The following is a 20789-nucleotide window of genomic DNA, read 5'->3' as shown; positions in this document are numbered from 1 at the left end:
TTGCATATCATCCTTGAGCTATCTTTCATTTTGGTAAATCAAACTTAAAAGGCTCCTTGCTCTAGACCCAAGTCATCCATATATTTTATCACCCCATCACACTCTAGCTTCATCTTGCCACTCCACCTAATGTCAGCAGTGGGTCAGGAACTCTGAAGGCAGAGATATGGAAACAGTCCGTCCTTTGGTTTATGGAGATGGAGAGGATCTGTCCAGTTTTCATAGGAAGGGGCATACACAGTGTGAGGACCCAGAACTCTCCCCCATTTAAAGAGTACCAATGCTACTACTGATCCCAAAAGAAATCCTATTTTTCCAAAGAAGGAGTATAAAATTTAAAAAATGCTACTAATATAAAAAACTATAATTCATATATTCAACATCAAATTTAAATAATATAAATATCAAAAAATAGGAATAGTTTCACATCACTCAATGCCTTCACTGAAAATTCTAAATGATCAAAGGGGCAGGATACTGAAAAAGAGAACAACTCCTACACCAAGGATAAAGAAGAAAATAAGTTGGTGATTTCACGTATGATTCCTACTTTCTGCTTATAAGCAACACGATTCCCTAGGTAATGAGTTGCAAACATTCTACTGATCTCCAAAATATAGGCCAAGAGGAATACGAACATGAATGGATTTTTAGAAAACTACAGATCGGCAGTAGGGTGAAATGTAGCCCTTTGTTCAAGCAATAGGCAGAGTTATGTGGGTGTTAACGGAGAAATATTTCAAAAGCGAAAACACCATGGTAATAAAGACACCATGATTTAGGCACAAAAATCTGGGGCGCGTGGACTAAAGTAGCTGACTGAAGTCTGTGGACACCTGAAGAGACTGATGAAAGATTTGGGGCTCTTCCATGGAACAAAAAATGTTTCATTGTAATAAAGCAAATGATCAGAGGAAAGAAGTGAAATGAAATTATTTTAAATAAGCAAGGAAGCCCACTCCAAGCAGCAAAACTCTCTAAACCTACCTGCTGACCAGACTTGGTACAGATTAGCTACAAAACTAGGACAGGCTGAGTCTGAGGGTTCGATGTCCTTATTGAAGGTCAGAGGAAGGCAGGAATGAACGTATAACTTATACAGAACATAATCCCTTTGTGTCCTAGCTAGCTGGCTATCTGGGTGTCTGTCTCCCTACTTAACAGGAAACTTCCTAGAGACAAAAAAAAAAAAGGCCTGGAATAGTGACTTGAATATAGTAAGTTCTCAATAAATATCTGTCATGTGACTAGTTCAACTTGAGCTATACTAATGTGATAGTTTCAATGTACTTATGGTTTTGATGGATAGCCTCCCAGGATTGACTTCTTCACAATGCAACTTTGCAGTTCCTCCCGTCGAGTATAGTCTATTTAGAAGTTTCTTACATCCAGTAGGGGGCACTCAAGAGGCAACCATACATGGATGTATATCTTTCCCCCTCCCTTCCCCTTTCTAAAAATAATATGTTCTTTAAAAAAGAGTATAGTCTATTTCCCTACCTCTTGAAATAAACTTGCCTAATGACTCATTTTGGCCAATATGATGTGATGGAAATATCACTGTGCTAGTTTCAAGCTTAGCCCTCAAGAGGCTTCACATACTTTTGCTTTCTGGGAAACCTGTCATGATTTGATAATAAGCCCAGGCTAGCATTTCTGTCCAATTTGATTCATACGTTTGCAATTTCCCACCAATCAAAATCTCATTCAAAGCCACCCACTCCAAGAAGCGATCCTAACCCTCCACTATATTTTTGTATAAAAAATGATGTAATAACAATTACCATCATGAATAATAATATTTATTAAGCATGTACTATGAGCCAATACTATGTTAAGCACTCTCTCTCTCTTTTTAAGATTTTATTTATTTATTTTTAGAGAGAGGGGAAGGTAAGGAGAAAGAGAGGGAGAGAATCATCAATGTGTGGTTGCCTCTCACGCACCCCCTAGTGCGGACCTGGCCCGCAACCCAGGCATGTGCCCTGACTGGAACTTGAACCGGCGACCCTTTGGTTTGCAGGCCGGTATTTAGTCCTCTGAGCTACACCAGCCTGGGCAATATATGCATTCTCTATTAATTACACATTAATCCTATGGCATAGCTATTACTACTACCCACGTGGCATAGATGAGCCAACTGAGATTCAAAAGGGTAACCAGGACAGTGTCAAATATCTATTCCATGACCTATTTAAAATGTGAATTACATCTCCAGAAGTAAGTATACTATGCTACATCATGTTTTAATTTGAATTTCCCATATTTATTGTAATAAATTAAACTAGAACACAAAGTAATTCAATGACTTGCCTAATGCCACAGTTATCAGCGATACTAGATCATGAATCAAATATTTTGAATTCTCTAATTTTATGCTAATTGTGTGCCTTCCAAGAAAACATAATTGCTGAGAGTTTTGCCTTCGCCCACTTTGGTCGGTTAGAATGCCTAAACTAGACGAAGGAAGTAAACTTTATTTTCTCCTGCTGCTGTAATCATCCATAGCTATCAGCCAAGATTCCAAGACTAGAGGAAGAAATTAAGTCTAAAGCCAAATACATTTCGGCTTCATCTGATTCAAATGTCAGGAAAAGCATCCCCCATTAACTCTTTTAATATACAACTGAACTAAATTCCCCGTATTTCCAACTGTGTTCAATCTGTCGGACCGCAAATGTACACCTGATGCCTTAAACATGTTGATCTCGTTTTGTCCTATTTTATGGACTCGTCTCCCAAAGAACAACACATAGCAGAACTCACTTGCTTTTCCATAACTGCACTCCCTTTTAATTACACAAAAGGTCAACCAGGGTAGTCTCTAGTCCTGGTGGACTCACACAGTTAAGAAAGCAGGCCTGTGATTGGCCTGTGTTTATGAGTTTCAGAGGCCAGGGGCAAAGACAGGAATAGTGAACCAGGAATGTACCAGATTTGCCCACAAGTATCAGGGATGGGGAAAAAAAAGAAAGCAAGTCCTGGCTGAATACAAACCCAGGTGAACCATGTAAGCTTAGAAATAGCTCTTTTATTAACTCAAAGGGGAAGAAAGGGAAACTGACACAGCTTGTTTGGCTGCTGTGCCTGTTGTCCGTTCCCTCTCTTCGTCAATTCAGCTGCGCAGTGGGTGGGGGCCCTCAGCAGGAGCGGCAGGGGCTGCAGAGGGAGCTGGAGAAAGGGCCTATTCAAGAGCCCTTAGTCCTCCCGGTTTGACACTCCACAGAAAAGAGACAACAAACACAGACTTCAAAGCAGAAAAGAAACTGTTGGAGTGATCCACCTCCTCCAAGGAACCTTTGATAGACAGCTCTTCCCTGCTGCTTTTTATGTTCATCCTGTACCTCCCCAAATTCTGATTCATCTAAGAGGTGTTTTTTTTAAGACCTATAAAAACAGGCATAACAAGTAACTGGATGAAACATAGGGTCAGGCCTAACCTAGGCCTGGAAAAGTATTCCCTATTATTTAAAAAACTTCCTTCAGTTTATGAGAAGCCCCTTGTATAAAAGTTGAATTCCTCACTGCTTATCTCACATGTATCACCAGAAAAGGTAAAGATTCTATTTTATACCATCTAGGAGAGCGGGAGCTAATACAAGATGGGTCTTTGTTGCTAGGAATGCGCTTAGATAGAAAAGAAGCCTTCAAGTTCTAGGGCTATGCACCTACCTGCCAGGACAATCTGCACTATTTCAGTTGTTTTTTCCTCAAAGGCTGACTTAGAGCCATTGCTCTTGCCCCAGCCCCTTAACACTATGCAGTGTTATAGCTTATTAGCACCTCCGCAAAAGGGTAGTCAGTACCAATGAAATGAAACACGCAGAACAGCCAATTCAACTAGAAAAAGATCTCCTGGGGACAAAAGCAAGAAGTATCAGCTTTCATGAGATTTGCAAATTATCTAAGGATTTCATGTATCCTATTATCCCCCTAAGGCCTATAACTAAGACTGCTAATTACAACACATGTGATAAGGTGGCAAACATTGTTTTATTTACTCCAGATATGAAAGAGAAAAGAGGAAGGAGGACAAGCAGCATAAACAGGAAATCCACATTTCTAAGAATAAAGATCTCACCTTCTTTATCTCACTAACTAGGTTGGTCAGTCCCTAATCTACAAAAACATAACATTCCAAAAAGCTAAGTCTTAAGTTATCACTTGAAATTCCAAAAGCATTCTCCAAGTGATCTAATGTAATAAGTGGGGAGTGCAATCTCAGGCCAGTCTGAAACTACCAACTTATGATACTACAAACAGTCTTGCCCCCGGCCTGTCTGAGCTATAAGCCCAGGAAGCCACCTTGAATCTTAAGTCCTCTTTGGCCTAAAAGCTTGACATCTTTAAGACATATGACCAATCAAGGTGGAGGCAAGGAAAAAATACCACGTTGCATCTGGATCATTACAGTGGCAGTTTGGCAGCTGGAAAGAGACTCAGGTGGGAGAGGTGAAGACAGGGGACACGAGAGGAAGGAAGATGGTGTAGGATGAAGGTGTCTATTTTGTTCTTAAGATGCTGAGGTGAGAGGACGAACTGGACTCTTGGAACATTAGAAAGACCATTATAGAGTTCAAAAATATTAACTGTGTAGAAAAGCAAAATTTGCTACCCCAAAGTGTGTTTCTCTGGCAAGGGAAATATTGCCAGCTGGAAACAATCAAGGTCCAAATGTCTCAGGAAAAATCTTTGACCTTCTCCCTAACTGCCAAAAAGAATTTAGACAGAGGATGTGCTCCAGGAAGGGCGCTACCACCACAGGTATCTAGTTGGATATAAACCAGTGTGAGGTAGGGAAGAATGTACCAAGACCCATTCGGTCAAAGTCCTCCGCGTGTCCCCTTGTCTCTGCATGGCCTAGCAAACATTTCTGTACCAACAATAACTCTCATCTTCCTGCCAATTTCCTTATTTCCCTTTTAGGTTCAAACCTCTACCTTCTTCTCCTTAGTCCACAATGACATATATACCTGATTTTGCCTGTCTTTGGTTTGGGATCTTTCTCCTTTTCCTATATACATGCAATTACCTTGCTTTCTTCCTCCTGTTAAACTGTCTCACGTAAGGGGGGAAGAAATTCTTCTCCTTCCTGGCAATTACAAATACAACTACTTTGACCCAGTATAACTATTAAAATAATAACACATTTCTCTCATTTCTATGAATAACCATTATATACTAATTATAGAAAGACACAATTTCAAAATCTTGGTAAAAAGACTTTTATCAATAAACTCAACTCTTGCCAAGAATTTTCTAGAACCATAGAGTTTCTACAATTAAAAAAAAAACAACAACCTTGAAAATCATCTAGCCCCAACACCTTCATTTTTAAAATGAGATTACAAAGGGATGGAAAAACCAAGTGACTTCTAGAATGCACTCCAGCCAATCAGACACAGAAATCAGCAGGTGCCACAGGAAACACTACTTCATGTGCCTCTTGTAAAACTTCAGTGTCTCTTCTTTGAGGAGCCTTTATTTCTCTATATGGATGCTTTCTCTGAGAGTTAAACTTTGCTCCCAGCCAGAAAGGTTGTTTATCTGAGAAAAAGTATTAATAGCTTCATCCCAAGCATCTCCCTATGAGCTCTGAGGACTCTGCTGGAATTCACTTCGCTACCAGGAGAGACCATTTTCCTTTTCTCCGAGGAAGGCCGTCCTTGGCCCTGACCATCAGGCATTTTGCTCTCACTGCCTCCAGGCAGGTGAAAGACAAAATTGGCAAGAGAGCAATAAGCTTCCTGCAAATGTTGAACTCACTTAACGTACTGACCAACTGATTAATAGCTCATCTCCACATTTCAAGTTCGCCCCAGCTAAACTTCTAGAGCTTCTTGCCAAAGGCTTCTAAAAGAGACTCGATCCCCGCCCTCCATATGCACGTAAAAACCTCATTAAACAAGAGGGAATGTTTTGTAAACAGTCATATAGGGTTTTATCCGTAGCCTTGCATGCCGGAGGTTATAAACTCTTACACTGAACAACAGCCTCCATAACCTAGGTAACAAAATGATAAACCACTGACAACAGGACAATAATGGTACCTTGTCATTGAGATTTTGAGTAGCAATAACTGAAAAAGGATGTTACTATTAAACTAAGTGTGCGCCTTACTTCCATATTCCAGGAAAAAGATTTTAAAAGATGGCTGATGTTCAAAGTAGCTGGATGAGGATAAAGGGGCTGCAGCTTAGGATGCCCCACTTCCTTGCATCCCTGGGCCTGTCGGTCTCGTATCTCAAGAGACCCTAAAATGGAGGAGAATATTTTGGTAATAAATACCTTGGTGTTAGACTTGAGTGTCAGCTAAGATCAGGTTTTTAGCTGCTCTGAATAGTTGGAGAAATATTTTATGACCACAATTAGCCTGAGTTCCCTCAGTTGTCAACGGTGATGATAATGGTGCCCTTGTACAAGAATTACATGGTCCAGGGCTATGCATTAGAATTTGACAAAGCAGTGAGTATAACAAGTAAGTGCTCAATAAATGTTAGCGGCTATTATATTTTAAATCTGATTAAACAGGATGTCTCTCAGCATTTCCCAAAACTAGTAGTATCAGTTAAAATTAACTTGCTATTAGCATCACCCGGAAGTAAAATCCGGGAGAGGGGTCATAGTGGTGGGTGGAGAGGCTGGAAGTGGGAGAAGAGACCTTTCTCTCCTCCAGCAGAGCTCCTTCTGCCTTCAGGCCACGGAGCTTGATGCTGTGTGTTCACGAGCACACTGTCTCTCTTTTCTAAACTGTGGAGGGCGCCAAAACACACGTGACCGACCGTCAAGGTGAGGCAAATCAGAAGTAGAGTTTCGTGTTAGTTAGCTTGTCCTGAGTTAAAACATGAAGACACCGCCATCACTCTCTTCACAGGGCACCTGATACACTCGACACTTCAGGTATTAGCTGGGGACAGCTTCTCATTTGAGACAGATGCCCAGCTTTCCAACTTCTGAACTCACATGGAACTGGGGGATGCAAAGTACTATCTAGTTAGGGCGCAAATCTAGCCTCAGCTCTGTTGGCTTCCACCTGCCTGCCCATCACAGACATAGTCCCTCTGCAGTAAATCCCTCTCAACTTCAGCTTGCAGAGCCTGTGGTCTCTTGTACAGTATCTCTGCAGGGACCTGCCTCCTTAGCAGCACCCTCAACTTTCTGTACTGACCTTTGCCCCTTCTCTGTCTTCCTGTTTCCTTTAATCCTGGCTCCTCAGGCCTCTTTTTACTACTCATCCCCAAGCCCTTCTGATACGAATTCTCTTTCTTTGAGCTCAGTATTGCTTCTTTCCTTGAATACACAGATTCATTTAAAGTCCTCCCTAACCCAATGAAAATGTTTTTATTTCCCTATGAAAAGATCCAAATAGATATCTACAGTGAAAGACAGCACCAGCAGGCACACGGAGGCATCTCATTATGTTTTTCATTATTTTTGAGGTTATTACATTTTATATAGTCATCTCCCATGAACTCTCTGTAGAGAATCACTTTTTCTTTTTTTTTTTTTTTTTTGGCGGGGGCAAGGGTGGCATGGTCACTTCCAGTTGGTGCAAGGCAATGATTTTATTAAATACATAGTTGGAAACTTGGACCTAGAGAGGTGCCAGCTCCTGTTGTTCAAGCTGATAAAATAAAATTAGAACCATTATTAGGACTCAAGTCAGTGCTGCAGGCAGGACCTGAGGTGGGCACTTTGCTCTGGGCAGGATTAAAGTTGAAATAAGGACCCAGGACTGTGGCCAAGGATGAAAGCTGGAGCAAAGCCAGAGAGGTTGGTACTGGAGCAGGAGTGACAAGGCTGGAGCTCTGCCCCAGAGACAGAACACCAGCTCCAAAAGGATACAGGGGTTAGAGCCTGGGCCCCACATCAGGGAAAGGAGAAGGTGGCTCAGGGGAGCCTCCTGTGTGGTCCTTACCTATTTCATCATAAGTCACCATAATAGCAGCTATAGAAAAAAATGAGTACAGAGAGAATAAAGGGAATCCATGGAATCTGTTCGTGACAAGAGGGTTAACATTCCATCTCTTGTGCAAGAGTCAGACTTTTTAATGTCAAAATGAACCACAAGATTATACCATGAATGATATAAAGCATGCAGTTTCTCATTAGGTTGTCTCTAATTTTCTTACAATTGAGTTAACCATAACAATAACATTCTTTATTAGCTTTCTTATTTTATCAACAGCTTTATGAGGTAGAAATTTTTAACTCAAATGTAAAGAGGAGGAAACTGAACCTTAAAGACACTAAGGGATTTGCCCAAATCTACAGAACTGGTGAGTGTCAGAGTTGCACTTGGAACATGCATTGTGACTCCATTCCAGTGTCTTTTTCAGTAAGTCTCAGCTGCCTACCACAACTGAAGGCAGAGTCTCTCACTTCCTAAAGGAGAGCCACTGGCCTAGGACCCCTGAAGGCTGTGTCCCAGAGTGAGCCGGCACTGGCTTTTTCAGTGCTTGGGCTTGTCTTAGAAATTGCAGGGGTGGACTCTGCAGAATTCTATTTTCATGAGACATAAAGGAGCAGCCTGGGGGAGCATTTATCACAAGGAAAGAAGGAATCTGATAAGTTCAATCCATTAACAAAACTACAGAAGCCACAGGATGTCTCTCACTAAAGCCTCCTCCCAGCTTGATCTGCAGATCCCTCAGGGAATGAGGAAGAAGAAGATGTAAGTAAATACTGAAAAGCTATTTCATTAAAACCTTTAAAGAAATTATGTCACGAACATCCAGCTTTTGTATAGGTGAATAACATGATGGAGAACAAGAATCTTCCTCCCAGATACTTCACTCACAGACCACATTGAAGCTTTAGCATCAATAAGACTCCAATGCACTTGAGGCAGGTGCTTAATGGGGAACCGTGACAGCCACAGGGAGACTGTGGTCTCAACAGGAGAAGACAGCGGGGTCTGAAAGAGGCCATGGTGCGAGGTAGGTGCCATGGAATTCAATGGGAGCAGCAGCCATGCAAATAAAACAAGAGTAAATGAGAGTAGTATCAAGGAAAAACCAGAAAACCCACAAAAATGGCAGCCATTTCCAGCCAATATGGCACCAGAACTGTGTGAACCTGTGACACACCCTCCTGAGAAGTCCCCAAACCACATCAGGCCATGATGATAATGTGAGGTACTGTGGTCTTAAACGGGTGGGAAGAAGCGAGTACCCATGAGATTTGAATTCTCACTGGTATCACACATGCACAACGTGGTAAGGCCTGGGAAGTCAGTGTTACGTGTAATATTCCTTACTGCATTTGTGACATCTATAATTCAAACTAACCCCAAAGCGGGCCTGAATGTTCCGGATAACGTTATAAAACTCACACATCTTTAGGCCTCAAGAAAATTTCAGGGCACACTTGTCCTCCAACCAAAAATGTTCGGTACCCTTCCTCCTTTCCAAACAGAATGCACTGAGGGCCTTGCCAAACGTGGTTCTGTTTTTCTCACACTCTTTTTTGGCCTCTTTGTTCTTATTTGAATCCTCTCCTCACCAATTACCAAAGGACTCCAGTTACCTAGCCTCAGAACCCCTCCTCACTGGCCACCTCAGGTTGGATACGCCCTTTCTGACCTCAGGTTTCTCCATGGTTTGGTCCCTTATTTGAAAAGTGCGCTCCAATGGGGCTTGTCAAAACCGCCTCAGCCTCCGAGTATTGTATCAGCATATGGTGAGTAAGCTCCTCTTCACCATTAGATGTTTGGGGAAGCAGAAATGAAGAGGGGCAGATTTTTAATTCCTTTGAAACCTATGTCTTCAATTCCTCAGTGAAAGTGGAAAAAAGATAAAGCAAAGGAAAGAAGAGTAGTTTACATACATACATGTTCCTGAGTAAGGACCACCTCTGTCTCCATGGCAATGGACCAGTAGATGCTTCTACAGCAGCAGGTCTATTTTAGTGCATCTGCAAAGGAACCTCTCTCCTAAGTTAAGCACGGAGCTAAGATGAGCTAAGACCAGAACAAACTATCATCCCTTAGCAAATTCCATTATTGTGATACATCCCCCCACCCCAAACCAAGAAGTCACAAAGATTTGGTGACATCCAGGAAAATAAAATATTTTTGTATCAGTACAGCTCCAGCAAGAAATTCCTCCATAATAGTATGACAGAGATATCATTTTTCTCACAAAGTTGTTCAAGACAATTGAGTAATCAGAAAAAATGAGGCTAAAAATAAATAAGGTTAGCCATGGAGTGGGAAGATATAACTCAGCAAAATGCTGGCAAGTGCTTCTCTACTGGCCAAGCCTCAGAATACACAAATGCCCTTTTCTGCTCAGCCATGACAAGCTAATTCAGGTTTTGTCCTCCCAGGAGGTGATCACTGAGTCCAGATGGACACTAAGCCACCTTGTCTTGCTGGGCACAGAAGCCAGACTGCACTGCAGGTATGTGCTCTATTTCTCCACTGCCAGCTAACCTGGCCAGGAGCAGAGCGGAGCTGCCCCATGCCTAGAGCCTGCTCCTGGGATGGCTGGGTAAGGCCACAGAGCCCTAGAATTCCTTAGGCCATTCTGATGTTTCCAGACTTAAAGGAGCAATCAGAACTCAGCTCTGCTCACCCACCAGAATTTGAAATGACTGTAGGTACATAATCGTGACATGATCAGAACCAAGAGAATAAAGTTAACAGAAACAAGTGACACTTAGTACAAAGAAGCTGAGCAAATATGTATTGAACTGAGAAAAAAATCAAGGAACATTGAGTGGATAATAAGCTGAGTTAGTGATGTAACAAGTTAAAAGAAGGTAAAGGGGACATAAGAAGCTGGTTATCATCATTAAAACATGGGTTAGATCTTTTCAAAACAAAGAAATCAGGTTGGGTCAGTGGCAAAAAAAAAAAAAAAAAAAGGCTTTCCACTCAGAAGAACTGTATTTGACCTTGCTATGCACTTCCACTATGCCCCCTAGCAGAAACTGTCTGAACCTGTTTTCTCACCTGTAAAATGAATGTAACAATACATAACTCAACTAGCTTACTATAAGAATTTAATGAGATAATTCATATAAAGTATTGTACAGTACATGGCAAGGAGTAAGAATTCAACAAATGTTACCTAATAATGGAACATCTATTTCTGATATTGCCAAAGAAAGATAAGTGGAAACGTAGAAATACTTGGGACACCAGACATGCTTTAAATGTTGTAAAATATGTCCTTTTCTGAAAACTTGACCAGCTCACAGACCCATAAAGCTAAGGACCAGACCTCAGACCCTGAGTCCCCACCCCAGTCCATGAGGCTCTGACTAGGAAATCGGCCAGACTCCTGGGCTATGTTTCTCTTTAAATTTACTTTGTTAGTGGAGGAAACAGGGCCAAAGGGGCGCCTGATTGTGACCACAGGGCGCAGGCATAGATCAACTGCAGCTGGGCTTGAAGAGGACCAGGCAAGCCCTTCCCCAATTCAGAAAAGCTTTTAAGGACAATTTGAAATTGAAATGCCCATTAACATTGAAAGCAGGCAATTAGTAATGCACAAATTAAGTCACCTTATAAAGAAAAAAAGATCAAATTATTTTCAAAAACCTTTGTGAGATAAACAGGATTTCTGCAACAGTCTAGTCTCTTCCATTTGGTCACCTTCCCATCCATCACTCTACCACTTGCTTGGCCATTTCCCTGCAGGCTTGGAAGCACGGATATTCGGAAAGACCTTAAAGTCCACCCAGTTCAAGCTTCTCATTCTAGCAGATAAGGAATTGAGACCTGAATAAACTAAGGTGTTTTCCCAAGATATAAATTTAGCGGCAAAACTGGTACAAATAGACCCTAGTTTTCCCAATTACCTGTCATACCTGCCCTGTTCACTCGCTCCTCAAAGACTTTATGATGACAAGGCATATGATGCCTTAACTTCTACTTAGACAGCAAGCTTCTTGAAGGAGAATAAAGCATCCAGCTTTTGTATTTCTCACGGACATAAACAGGTGATTAAAATATGTATCGGCTGTACCTTTCCTAAAATGACAGTGAAAAGTAGAGAAACCAGTTCCCATTTGGGCGAGGATTAAGGACTGGTTTATTCTGCTTCACTCACGTTTGATAAAATTGTGCTAATAATTCTGAAAAAGCCCTAATGGTTCTCAGAATATGGATAGGACTTGTCTAGCAATTTTCAAACAATCCCAGAATCATGCAGGCAGGTAGAAATCTATATATTTTGAGTAAAGTAACAAACAATTGGTCTCCATTCCATAGAGGATTAAAAGATTAAATAAACTGAAACAAGAGTTTCATGACACAGAGGTAATGTCGTTATTTAATGGGTATAAAACTCTGAAAAAAGTGACTTGGTGTGATCTTTATTCTCAGAAATCTTACACAATAATGCTGTCCAACTTGAATGGTTTAGCTGTTCTCTTGCATGTCCCCCTGCAATCCTTTTTATCCTTTGCTACTTGCTGCTACTTTATTACAATGATATTCTAGCCATGCTTATTAATTCCTTATCATCACTATATCTCCTACCTCGAATAACTTTCAGATTTCAGTTTGTAAAGTCTCCCTACCTCCTCAAACACATCCAGCTCATCTTTTAAGTCACAGCTGTGGTTCAGAAGGTCTGGGGTGGAGTCCAATATTTTGCATTTCTGACAAGTTCCCTGAAATATTGGTGCTATAACAACTACACCCAACCTTGAGCTGGGGTGTCTCCCTGTATCCTCAGGTATAACTTTATGACTTGGGATGTATCTCTAATTACTAAGGTGTGTCTGTGACCTGCAATTTTTTCAATAGCACACATGTTGACTGTAACCCACTATGTCTTCCTAATAACCCACGTTATTCCTAACTCATCCCCCTTCCTCAGTAACCTCTCTACTAAAATGTTTTAAATGCCTTTTGGGTGTTGATTGTAAAGTGAATATATGGTTGCAATGTTATGAAAAAGATGCATTTATTCATCCAGCTTTTAAAAAGTATCAATTTTAAGACTAAACTTTCAGGGATCATTTCTATAGTTCGTTACTAAAAAGGTATCAATTTTGCAATATGGCATGCATCATACCAAGGATTCAAAGACACAAAATCTTATCTGGAGATCCATGTCTTGGTCTCACAATTTGCTAGGTGGTTGACTTTGGGAAAAGTGTTAAATCTGTTTGTGTTAGTTTTTTCCTTTATAAAATGAGGAAAACAATGCCCATCTCACAGTGCAGAGTGAGTATAAAATAGAACTATGTATGTGAATGCACAATGTACTCCCAAATATACTGTAAAACCTTTGAGGTGCTCATTATGATTTGTGCAGGCTCCCCTCATATATTGTAAACCACCTTAAGATAAGAATTACCACGTTATCTCTTCTACCTATACTAAGAGTTCAGCATAGTTCTTTACATTTTATGGAATTTAAGTTCTCATTCATTAAATGTCTTATCTGTTTTATTTCTATCCTTGGACAAGGAATACATGCTAGAACATTTCAACAGGAAAAAACTGAACCAGAAGGGTATTAGGTTACATCCTCGAGAAAAACTTCTATTTTTCAGTTTATCATTCCAATATGAAGGTCTTCCTTGAATTTAACAAGGTGCTTCGTTTCTGGCCCCTTTCTCCCATCGACCACAGAACATCCCCACAATCACTGGTACTCAATAAATATTCACTGAGTGACTAAATTGATATCAGGGTTTGACATTTGTTAAAACCAAGAAAGTATTGACAGATCTGGGAACTGGAGCCAGAATCTGTGACCTTTCTTTCCTTCATGAACAATTTCCTCACCTTGGGTCAGGGCAGCTACCCTGTCACATCCCCTGGAAGCTGTCTGAGGCCTTTACGCTGTGCCGTGGAAGCACCTGTGATTTATATATATACCTGTTTCTTAAGAATTGTGGCTACTCAAGTAACAGACGCTAATTAGCCCTTCCCACTCCAGGCCCCCACACAGGGCCCAAAACTAAATAAGACCAAACACATTCCGCCTCTGCGGGTGGCGGAGGTGAGTGACGTGCTGTGAGAGTGGGAGAGGAGTTTCAGGCTCTCGCCATTGTTCACCCCAACTCTTTTGCTCTGGTATTCCACTGTGCTTACATTTCTAGAGGCTGTCAATCCAGCACCAAATCCACTTAGGCGAGGCATAGCCACTGTGAGGCTGAGTCCAAATGCTTTCAGATCATAGGGCACCTGAGAGATTGCTAAACCGTGATCTCAGGGTAGAACCCCAGAGCATCCCTTGCCCATTGCTGCTTCTCCAGGTGCTGTTCCTACTGCTGGCACAGGCAAGATTAACAAGAAGGTTATATTTAAACTTCCAAGAGGCGCTGCTGTGCCATTATGGGTCTATTTAAAATCCTCCGGGCAGCTGCAGTACATAATAACAAATCAGCAGGAGGGAGGGAGGAAAAGGAGGAGAAGGGAGAGAGGAGGTGAGGTGGTCAGGAGCATCCCAGATTGTTTCTGTGAGAAATTGACTGTCAAAATATGGCAGGGGGTGCAGGCAAGTTAAAGATGCCCCCGTGGTGAGAATGCATCAGGAGAACGTGCTAAAGCAGGGATAGGGTAGGAACTTAGGGTCCTAATACAAAAATCTGCCAGATCTGAGAACTTCACGCTTGTCTGGATGATGTCACCTCCAGAATACTCTGTTTCTCCCAGGGGACCCTACTGAGCAATACAAACCATTTATTCAATGTTAATGAAAGATCAGCACCAGAATATAAAGAGTTCTGATAACAGGAACACAAAGCAGCTCCCTCAAACCAACCAATGCATGCCATTTTGCTCCTTGATTCAGCCTCCAATACTTCACCCAATAGAAGGTCCCACTCCTGATCCCTTAAAGAACATTCCCTATTGCAACAGCTTTAGGACTAAATGACTTACCTATGGTGGTCTCAATTTGACCTTGAAGACCCACCCCACTTTCTACTGCCTTTTTAGCCTCTACTTGCCTTCTCCCATCAAAGTCTTGTGGGTACAATGGAATATTTACAATATTCACTGAGCACAATAATATACATCTTCTTCTCCCAGCCCTAACTTCAGCGATGGTATTTGTTAACCTTAGTGTGACTCACATTATTCAAACATCTGATCATTTTTATCACTCTTTGTTAAAGTTGCTTCAAAGTTATTAATATTTGTCCTGGTTTTTCTTCATATAAAAGTTTATTTATTTAAATCTACACTAATTGTCTAAACTATGTCCACTTCTGGGGCTTCCATATGGCAGAAATATCTCTGGTGTCACAAGCACAGAAACCAACATGGAATTCCTGGGCATCACATTCTTAATATTTTAAAACATAAACAGTTGTTACCTAATTAATTGTGCTTCTCTGGATGATCAAACTGAATGTCACTGGTTCAAAAACCATTTACCATAAACATTAAGTCATAAGATTTGCAAGTCTACAATGATGCAATAAACCAACTAAATGGCAAAAATTCACTTCGCATTGCATAGACAAATTGTAAGTGGCTTGTTAAATTCTGATGTAAGTATGTAATTAAATGATGTAAGATGGTAAGGTGTATATATATATATATTATTTATCTCTAAGATAATATTCTAGTAGATCAGCATATGCTAACAGTTTATACAAATTAAGAATGCATTCCTCAAGGGGCTTTACCTTCTTTTTCTTTTGTTTCTGGTTGAATGCCTAAAAGAAGTAGGAGATTTATAAAACTATCCCTGCATGTCCTGGCCAAGTGGCTCAGCTGGTTGGAGCACCATTCCGTACATCAAAAGGCTGCGGACTCGATCCCCTGTCAGGCACATAAGGCAGGCAACCAATTGATGTTTTATTTCTCTCTCTCTCTCTCCTCCCCACCCATCTTTCTTGCTCTCTCTCTCCCTCTAAAATCAATAAACATATTCACAGGTGAGGATTTAGGAAAAAACGCTATCTGTCCCTACTAAAGTAACAATCAGCAAACAATTTGTAATAGACCAAACCCTGCCATATCAACATATACTTATTGACAGCAAATATGGATATAAACTTAAGTTCTATATAAAAAGCACAGTCAATATTTATTAAGCACATGTGGAATATATTGTGCAAATATTAGCTACATACACAGGCTGTATAAACACTGCCGTAATATGTTCAGAACACAATCTGTGACCCATATATGAAAGCTCTATAAGAATCTATAAATTATTTATCTAGTGCCTATGTCCTTTCTTCTTTTCATTCCCGTATCTTTTCCTATAAATATGGGGATCTCCAAAGACTTCCAAGAGAGAAAACAAGAAAGTAAGAGAATATCACCATGAGGTGCTACACAAGGTCCAACCTCTCAAATAACTAAAGGGACAAAGAACTTGGTGACAACATGCCATATGAAAACAAATGGTCTTGGCCAAATGAAAATGACCTTTTCAATAAACACAGCACAGACCCTTTATACTCCAAAGAGTTCTATCTGGGTGAGATGATCAATGAGGAAATCAAACATAACAATTTCAGGGTGCCAGACAGGCAAAACATTGACAGAACAAAAGAAATACAGCCCCGTTAGCAAGTTGTTCCTCATTCAGCCTCCACCTGAACCTGTGCTGACCACTCTGCCCATTATTGGATTTCTATACTCATTATCTTACATATCACCTACCTTTTGTTGGAGTAAACCTTTTAGTTCGGTCCCTGGAAGCAGCTCTGAGCTCTGCTCAGGAGCACAGCTGAGACAAGACCTGTTACCTACACGTGCTGACTCTGCTGAGTCTGGGTGAGCATAAAGGGAGGGCTCACTTGGCTCCTTTCCATATACTGCTGTCTACCCTTCCATTTGCTTGAGCCATCCATTCACTAATACCTACTAGGTACATACTGAGTCCTTCTTATGCTGGGTGCTCAGGATAGGAAAAAAGAAGAGATGATGCTGGCTTGAAGGAACTTGAAGTCTAGCTGAAGAAACAAACATGTAAACAAAGAATAATACTTGAAATTAAAACCATAAAGACATATGCAGGGTGCAAAAAAGCTGCCACTTGAAAGTATCTACCAGAATAACAGACAATTCACAAAGGCAAAATAAAAAAATCAAGTGGCTAGTAAGCACATTTAAAAATTTCAACCTCACTAATAAATCAACTAAAAAGAAGTTTAAACAATGACATTTTACCTTCTTAAATATGCAAAAAAATGTTTTTCTTCATTGCAGAGGTCAGGGCAATGGATATTCTCCTATATACACACATATACAAGAACACATACTAGTCATAATTTCTGGAGATCAATTTGATAATATATATTCAAAGCCAAAAACATGATGACATTATTTGACCAAGTAAATCTAGTTCTACAAATTTATACTAAAGAAATAAATAATGATAGACAAAAAAATTATCTGCACAGATGTCCATTATTGTATTATTTGTAAAATCCTTCAATTTGAAAATAATGTAAAATGCTGAAAAATAGGGGATTAAATTGCAGAATTTTATGTAGTCATTTAGAAAATGATGTAGAAGGATGTTTTTGAGAAGAAAGAATAATCATTTATTTTAATAAATAAAAAAGACTGGATACAAAACAATATGCATAGTGTGACCTCATGTTTATTTTACATAACACACACTGAGAGGTGTTTATAGTGCTGTCATCTGGGGAGATGATGTTTGCTTTAATTTTTCCCTTCTTTTCCAATTTTTCACTGCTGTGTACGTATTGCTTTTGTAATAAAAAATAATTAAAGTTATACATAATTTCAGGAGAAAATAAAGTACGTGCCTCTTGCTAGGCACTGGGCTGGGTGAGTCCTGTGCATATGCCATCTCTAATCGTCACGGTCTTGCAGAGCCTGAGCGGGTCGCCCAGGCCGGGCAACTGGTGACTGGCAGAGTTGAGATTGGAAACATATTCCAAAAGCCGTTTCCGTCCCTGCTGGCTAGTCCATAACACTTGTTCTCTAAAATTAGACTTTTTTAAAAATCAATTTTACTATGACGTTAGAAGAAGTTTTTTATATAAACGAAATCAAAACATTCATTAAACAAATACAAAAATAAAATTTGGGGGGTTGTGAACAGGTACAAAAAATATTTTTCTAAAGTTTCTTTCACTTTGTATCTGAGTAAACAGCAAAGCATCCAAAAACCTATGATGAGAGAGGAAGCGGTAGGGACAGTGGGGAGCCAAAAATGAAGACACACTCATGGGGGAGCAACAATTCACACAGGGTAGCCCACAACCAAGCCTCCACTGATGGAGAAAGTACACCTGCAGTTATGTTCGTCCCAACCAGTCACTCAGGCCCTCTGCTCCCGATAAAGTACATTACATGGAGTTGTATTGCACTCAGTGTGAACCGCCATGTCACTAAGTGCTTTATTCATGATTTACCCATTTTTACCTTTCTCCACACCTGCCAAATTATGTCTTTTTTGCCAAAACGTGCATTCCTGGCTTGTCAAGTATGAACCTGTGAAACTTGTGCCTCTTCTTTCTAATCTCACTGTATCCTGTGGTTTCTTCAGATTCTTCTTGTTAGTGAGATATAATATTTAGATAAGACATCTTAAATGCTGCTTTAATCCTCAACAGCCTGCTCTGTCCAACCTATACTGTGTATTACCTAGATTTTATTAAATTGATTTTCACTCTCTGCTCTTCTCACAATCCAGGACAACCAGTGCTTTGTCAGTATTTGGCATTGTTATTCCTAAAATGTTTGCTTTGATATATGCTTATGGCTTTCAGGCTCTCCACAGTCACTTATGGTTTTCTACAACCTACTCCCACCTAGTTTTTAGTCCTTTCTCTTCAATCCTTCAATACAAATTCAAAGAGAGACATCTGAACTCTTCATTCTTGAAAATGATTATACTGCATATTTGGTCACGCCGGTCCTTCCACCTAGACTGGTCTCCTCTTTGCCTTTGCCCTCATCCATGGAAACCGAAGGAATTCAAATACCACCTCCTTCAGAGTACTTTCTCTGATAACACTAATTAAAACTTGCCTCTGCATTCATATATAACACTTAGTTTTATAGCTCCTGCAGTGTTTCTCATACGGATTTACATATATACTCTCAGCTATTTCTTATCTCCTCCAATAAATTCTAAACTCCATGAGGTCTGGTAGAGTGTCTTGAAGCAATAATGCCTTGCACATAATAGGCACTAAATATTTTTAAATGAATAAACAAATGAGCCCAACCATGGTTCTCTAAGATGCTGTCATAAGGGCAAGAGCTCATGTACACAGTGGTGTCTCAATCCACAAGCACATCACTGTGTGAACCTAGAGTTCATGGATTTACAGGGCATTAAGATTCTCCGTCTCTATCTGTGCCCGCCCCGCAGCCTTGCTTCCTGGCTATGAATTTCAGTCCCTTCTGGCTTTGATTTAATTTTCCCTACATACATTTTATTTAGGAGTCAATTTACTTCATCTTCTAGTATTTTTTAGTACTTTGTGCTTGGGAAGAGGTAGCATACATTTGTTAGCTATTCTTCTGTGAGGCAGATCAATATTAGCATCTTTATTTTACAATTAAGAAACTGAAGCCCAGAAAGACTCAATGACTCACAGAGAGAGGATCAAAGACAATGTCAATGTTAAATCCTACAGCTATTTAGCTTCTTGCCCACAGACTCAACCACGTCTCCACATTCCCCACCAGAAACCAGGACTCATAGATCAGCATAAAATAACCTCAAAACAAACAAGATTACATCTAGAAAAACCTGAAGGTAAAAATTCCAAATAGTCATCCCAAAATACAAGATTGATGTATTTATTTTCTTCTGTGAAAGTAATACTCTTCAATGCTAACTACAGACCAAGAGAAAAAAGGTGCTTGAATCCCCATTATAAGGTGTTTGCTTCTCTAAGAAACAATAAGCATTCAGGTTATTATCATATGTTATTAAAGATCTAAAAATATTCAGTTCAAACTCTAATTTGAGCAATATAGCCTGTCATTTAAATGTACTAAAAATGCCTTGCAAACTATAATACTTTATACAAATATGAGGTCTATCGCTGTTACTGTTTATTTCCTTGCAAACCCTATGAGATTGCTTAAGGTTCTTGACTTTCTGTCCTGAAATTTTGCTTGGTATTAATGAACAGGGCACAAGTTACTTCACATTTCTAGGGCTGTTTTAGGAACAGAGGCAGATGGATTGGAGGTTTCTCTGGAGTTCTTCCGCCCAAACGTTCAATGGCCGTATGAATCTACACGACTGTTTTGCTCTAGTTCCCCAGCTGAAACATTTCAGGTCAGCGAGTGGTCGTTGTGTGGACAACAGCATGAATTGCTTTACACCACTTCTAACAAGAGGCCCTCGAAGAATTCAAGTAGCTTCTCTGCATTCGTTAACACTTCACTTCACGTGATGCCCTTCCCCTCCCTCCCACCTCCCCGCATTTCCTCCTTGCCTAGTCACCTTGTCTGCCCTCTTCTAGCCTCAGTAAGTAAGCTTCACTAGGCCAGGATGGAATCTCACCACAGCAAAATTTGCCTCAATTTCAATCAGCAACACAGAGGGGAAAAAAATGTCCAAATGTCTAAATTAAGCTGCTTGATTACGGAAATTAATCTTGTCATTTAGCGTCCCTGTTCTGCAGAACAGGGCCTTTGATTAGCCTCCTTGTTTCAGAATATTACAAGCAGACGTTTATTAAGCAGAAGGCTTTTTTTTTTTGTAGTCAGGCAAGTCAAAGGGAAAGTAAAGATGCCAAGAGGCTCCTGAAAAAAAGGGCACCAAGTCGAGGACCTTCGGCCTGCTTCCACACCCATGTTCTCCCAGAGAAAGACTGTCCAGGAATCAGGGCTTCAACCAGTTCACCCAGCTGTGGAC

General features: G+C 40.3%; 1 protein-coding gene and 1 pseudogene across 1 annotated transcript in view; one reads left to right on the top strand and one right to left on the bottom strand.

The window, feature by feature from the left end:
* GRIN2B (glutamate ionotropic receptor NMDA type subunit 2B) overlaps positions 1–20789 on the bottom strand; it is a 400196-nt gene that overhangs the window by 196151 nt on the left and 183256 nt on the right. The window lies entirely within an intron of this gene.
* Positions 12954–13077, top strand: LOC112318691 (small nucleolar RNA U3; annotated as a pseudogene).

This window comes from Desmodus rotundus, chromosome 3, assembly GCF_022682495.2.
Source record: "Desmodus rotundus isolate HL8 chromosome 3, HLdesRot8A.1, whole genome shotgun sequence".
Classification (NCBI taxonomy): Eukaryota; Metazoa; Chordata; class Mammalia; order Chiroptera; family Phyllostomidae; genus Desmodus; species Desmodus rotundus.
The sequence above is the reverse complement of the archived record's forward strand: the minus strand, read 5'-3'. Positions and strand labels throughout refer to the sequence as shown.